The sequence below is a fragment of the Delphinapterus leucas genome, chromosome 1 (assembly GCF_059928025.1).
Source record: "Delphinapterus leucas isolate spDelLeu-1000000601 "Yukka" chromosome 1, BTC_Dleu_Yukka2, whole genome shotgun sequence".
Taxonomy (NCBI): domain Eukaryota; kingdom Metazoa; phylum Chordata; class Mammalia; order Artiodactyla; family Monodontidae; genus Delphinapterus; species Delphinapterus leucas.
This window is the reverse complement of record NC_143129.1, coordinates 157,910,389-157,916,388: the sequence shown is the minus strand read 5'-3', so window position 1 is coordinate 157,916,388 and position 6,000 is coordinate 157,910,389.

Sequence of the window (6,000 nt, the reverse complement as noted above, 5' to 3'; positions counted from 1 at the left end):
CTTTGGGTTTTGTTTGTTCTTCTTTCTCTAGTTCCTTTTGGTGTAAGGCTAGATTGTTTATTTGACATTTTTCTTGTTTCTTGAGGTAGGCTTGTATTGCCAAAAACTTCCCTCTCAGAACTGCTTTTGCTGCATCCCATAAGTTTCGGATCGTTGTGTTTTCATTGTAATTTGTCTCTAGGTATTTTTTTATTTCCTCTTTGATTTCTTCAGTGATCTCTTGGTTATTTAGTAATGTATTGTTTAGTGTCCATGTGTTTGTGCTTTTTGCTGTTTTTTCCTGTAATTGATTTCTAATCTCATAGCATTGTGGTTGGAAAAAATGCTTGATATGATTTCAATTTTCTTAAATTTACCAAGGCTTGATTTGTGACCCAAGATGTGATCTATCCTGGAGAATGTTCCATGTGCACTTGAGAAGAAAGTGTAATCTGCTGTTTTTGGATGGAATGTCTTACAAATATCAATTAAATCTATCTGGTCTATCGTGTCATTTAAAGCTTGTGTTTCCTTATTAATTTTCTGTCTGAATGATTTGTCCATTGGTATAAGTGAGGTGTTGAAGTCCTCCATTATTATTGTGTTACTGTCGATTTCCTGTTTTTTTTTTTTGCGGTACGTGGGCCTCTCACTGTTGTGGCCTCTCCCGTTGCGGAGCACAGGCTCCAGACACGCAGGCTTAGAGGCCACGGCTCACAGGCCCAGCCGCTCCGTGGCATGTGGTATCTTCCCGGACCAGGGCACGAACGCGTGTCCCCTGCATCGGCAGGCAGACTTTCAACCACTGCGCCACCAGGGAAGCCCAATTTCCTGTTTTATAGCTGTTAGCAGATGCCTTATGTACTGAGGTGCTCCTATGCTGGGTGTGTATATATTTATAATTGTTATATCTTCTTCTTGGATTGATCCCTTGATCATTATCTAGTGTCCTTCCTTGCCTCTTGTAACAGTATTTTAAAGTCTATTTTATCTGATATGAGTATTGCTACTCCAGCTTTCTTAGATTTCCATTTGCATGGAGTATCTTTTTCCATCCCCTCAATTTCAGTCTGTATGTGTCCCTAGGTCTGAAGTGGGTCTCTTGTAGACAGCATATATATGGGTCTTGTTTTTGTATCCATTCAGCGAGCCTGTGTCTTTTGGTTGGAGCATTTAATCTATTCATGTTTAAGGTAATTATCAATATGTATGTTCCTATTATCATTTTCTTAATTTTTATGGGTTTGTTTTTGTAGGTCTTTTTCTTCTCTTGTGTTTCCCACTTAGAGAAGTTCCTTTAGCATTTGTTGTAGAGCTGGTTTGGTGGTGCTGAATTCTCTTAGCTTTTGCTTGTCTGTAAAGCTTTTGATTTCTCCATCGAATCTGAATGAGATCCTTCCCGGGTAGAGTAATCTTGGTTGTAGGTTCTTCCTTTTCATCACTTTAGGTATATCGTGCCACTCCCTTCTGGCTTGTAGGATTTCTGCTGAGAAATCAGCTGTTACCCTTATGGAAATTCCCTTGTATGTTATTTGTTGTTTTTCCCTTGTTGCTTTCAATAATTTTTCTTTGTCTTTAATTTTTGTCAGTTTGATTACCACGTGTCTCTGCATGTTTCTCCTTGAGTTTATCCTGCCTGGGACTCTCTGAACTTCCTGGACTTGGGTGGCTATTTCCTTTCCCATGTTAGGGAAGTTTTCGACTATAATCCCTTCAAATATTTTCTCGGGTCCTTTCTCTCTCTCTTCTCTTTCTGGGACCCCTATAATGCGAATGTTGTTGCATTTAGTTGTCCCAGAGGTCTCTTAGGCTGTCTTCATTCTTTTTTCTTTATTCTGATCCACAGCACTGAATTCCACCCTTCTGTCTTCCAGGTCACTTATCCGTTCTTCTGCCTCAGTTATTCTGCTATTGATTCCTTCTAGTGTATTTTTCATGTCAGTTATTGTATTGTTCATCTCTGTTTGTTTGTTCTTTAATACTTCTAGGTGTTTGTTCTTTAATTCTTCTAGGTCTTTGTTAAATATTTCTGGCACCTTCTTGATCTTTGCCTCCATTCTTTTTCTGAGGTCCTGTATCATCTTTAGTTGTTTTTCTGGGGTTTTATCCTGTTCCTTCATCTGGTACAAAGTCCTCTCCTTTTCACTTTGTCTATCTCTTTGTGAGTGTGGTTTTCCTTCCACAGGCTGCAGAATTGTAGTTCTTCTTGCTTCTGCTGTCTGCCCTCTGGTGGATCTGGGCTGGCAACTCCTTTTCCTTGGGATTTTGGAGGCAATTTCCATTGTTCCCTGTCAGAGTTGCTGTTGAGAACTCTGTGCCATCCTGATTCTTGATCCTTTTTATGTGACTTGTTTTTCCTTTCTGGAAACTTATGATCTTCTCTTTGCCCCAGTGTTCTGCTATTTGGTGAGGGGTAAGTTTCTGTTATTATACAACAGGGTCCACAGAGTAGGCCAGGCCAGGTATACTTGCTGGATCCCTCCTAGGCCTTGAAAATGCAAGAAATATGAATATCTGTGCCCACTCCCCTGCATCATTACATAGTTGCAATGCAACTGCTCACATGTGATGTCTGGTCACTGTTATGCACCTGCAGGCAACATAGCATGATTGTAGTGATGGTGAGTTAGGCTGGGATTCAGACACTGCTAGTACAGACAACTCTGCCTCCCCTCCCAGATTCGTACTGGTTGATAGTCATGGGAGGTTTTATTGTGAAACTAAGAGAGAGAAGGGAGAACAGAGATGTTTAGTAGCGGTAGGGAGCTCAAGTTGTCTTGAGGAAAATGGTGAGTTTATATGGCATTGAAGTCTGTTCCCCTCAGACTCTTCAGGTCCCTGGGCAATGGGCCTGAGTCCTTAGGTTAGAGGGAGAGGTTCAAACCCAGCTAAGCTGCCTTTAAGAAAGACTTTGTGAGGACTTCCCTGGTGGTTAAGAATCCGCCTGCCAATGCAGGGGACATGGGTTCAAGCCCTGGTCCAGGAAGATCCCACATGCTGCAGAGCAACTAAGCCCGTGTGCCACAACTACTGATCCCGCACTCTAGAGCCCACAATCCACAACTACTGAGCCTGCATGCTGCAACTACTGAAGCCCGCGAGCCTAGAGCCCGTGCTCTGCAACAAGAGAAGCCACCGCAGTGAGAAGCCTGTGCACCGCAACGAAGAGTAGCCCCAGCTCGCTGCAACCAGAGAAAGCCCGCATGCAGCAACGAAGACCCAACGCAGCCAAACATAAATAAATTTTAAAAAAAGAAAAGAAAGACTTTGTGAGACTGCACACCAGTCATATGGGGCCCAGATGACAATGTGTGACAGAGCTGGGGAGAGGCCATCCTCTCTGTCCTTGCAAGGAACCACCACTGATCACCTGGAGTCCTGAGAAATGCTATGGACAGCAAGAAATAGTGCTGTTGACAGAGACACAGCTTTCTCACAGTGCGCTCCATCAGCAATGGAAAATCGAGGCTCTTCCTAGAGTCTCAGGTTGTGGAAATAGACAAATGGGAAGTGGAGCAGGAGAGGAGGGGCATGTAGCTCAGCCTCAGAGCTCAAAGAGTTGGCTTCTGGAGCAGATATACATTTGCAAGGCAGTGGATCTGCAATCCACTGCAAGGCAGGGGAAACTTTTAAATAATCACAAATTCTCTACACTGAGAAAAAAAATTGAGAGTTGGCCGAAGAGAGTTATTGAATAGACTCTGAGTTCACTTGAGACCCTTAGTTCATTTACATGTGACAAATAGTACAGAGCTAGCAATAAAATGGAGAACCTAATTATCCAGCTTTTATTTTCAATTTTTATTTTACATTGGAGTATAGTTGATTTACAATGTTGTGTTAGTTTCAGGTGTACAGAAAAGTGATTTCATTTTACATATACATATATCTATTTTTTTTCAGATTCTTTTCCCATATAGGTTATTATAAAGTATTGAGTAGAGTTCCCTGTGCTGTACTGTAGGTCCTTTTGGTTACCTCAGCTTTCTTGATGAAGGTCATTTTATTGAGTATTACCCTGAATTGGTAAAGTGTCTGACCAGTGGATTAGAAACTGCTTTATTTCAATATGTGACTCAGAAGATGTGATCTCTTAGCAAGAAGATATACTAATGATATTCTCCCATAGCAACAGTCCCAAAATATTCACCATACCATTTTTTTGGTAGTATTCTGGGCATTTTACCACAGTGACTATTCTAATATAACAGTTTAAAAACAAGTTTCTATTTTGTACTTTTATTTATGTGAGTTGGGGTTTCAAAATATTCTGATACAAAGATCAAGAAGAGAAATCACCTGGCAGTTGAGTATATGTGGTGTCAGATCTCTTCAATTCATCCCAATTTTCTGAATTCCATAGGTATAATGCAACCAAACTGTATCCAGTAGCCACTGAGACAGAGAGGGAACTCTTCTCTCTGGCAGTAGCTAATGTGAAATAGTTTTATGACAAGATAACACAGTCAGATTATGGAATAGAGGGAACATTTTTGCAAGAATTGTCAAGGAAAAATTCAAGACTTCAAAAACAAATATATGTCCTTGGGGATAGGAGAAGTTTGCTTTGGCCATATTCTCAGACCCTGGGATATGCATTCACTTTCCTCTGCTTTTTTTTTTTTGCCACGCCACCTAGGATCTTAGTTCCCCGATCAGGGATCGAACCCATGCACCCTGCAATGGAAGCATGGAGTCCTAACCACTGGACCGCCAGGGAATTCTCTCCTCTGTTATTATTAATAATAATAATAACAATAATAATAATAGCAGCTAATACTTGATGTATCAGTTGGGATAGGCTCCGTTATGCCTGGGGGTAAACAAAATTCAGTGGCTTAACACAAAGAAAGCTAATTTCTTGCTCATGCTACATATCCTTTATGGGTTGGCAGCGGGCTCTCACTTATTAGCTACTCAGGAATTTAGGATAATAGAGCAACCACTGTTATGGACTGAATGTTTAAGTCCATAATTCCCCAAATTCATATGTTGAGATCCTGCCCCCTAACGTGATTGTATTAGGAAGTTCTGCCTTTGGAAATTGATTAGGTCATAAGGGTGGAGTCCTCATGAATGGGATTAGTGCCTTTATGAAGGGACCCCAGAGAGCTCTATAGCCCCTTCCACCACGTGAAGACACAGTGCTAAGTCCCCTGCTGTGAACCAGGAAGCGGGCTCTCACAGAATCTTTTGGTACCTTGATCTTGTACTTCCCAGTCTCCAGAACTGTGAGAAATAAATTTCTGTTTATAAGCCACCCAGTCTATGGTATTCTGTTATGGTACTAAGACAACCACCATCTTGAACGTTGATGGTTTCCATGCCAGAGGGAAAAAGAATCTGAGAAGTCTCAAAGCAGTAAATAAATGCTTCAGGCATGAAGTGACACATATCCTTTCTGCTCAAACTCATTGGCCACATTCAACCTTAAGAGGGCCATGAAATAAAACCCTACCATGCACCCAGAAGGCAGAAAGCCAGAGATACTTAGTGAAGAGCATTAATTGTCTATCGCTCACTGAGTGCCAAGAGCTATTCTAAATATATTACAGGCATTACCTCAGTTCAGCTTCACAAAAATCCTATGAAATAGGTGGATTTAATATAATTATCATACACATTTTACACAGAGAGGTTAAGTTACATGATAAAAGTCATACAGATAGTAAGTGGTAAAGCTCTTTTAAAGCTTTAAAAGATTTAAATCCAGTCATTCTGGTCCCATAGTCTGTGTGCTTAACCACCAGACTAGGCAATCTCTCTCTAGATGGGAAATTTTGAGAAGGATTGTCATAGATCATGGAGAGCCACTAAAGGGTTTTTAATCAGGAGAGCTAGTCAACCAGATTTGCCATTTAGAAAGCTCTCTCCGAAGAGTGGGGTGAAGGATCAAATTAACTAAGGTTAGACTATAAGGCAAGAAGGCTATTTGCATAGTGCAGAGATGAAGATGAGGAGAATTTGAACAAAGGCACAATGATCACAATTAACTGGGTAATCTTGAGCCTTTCTTTCATC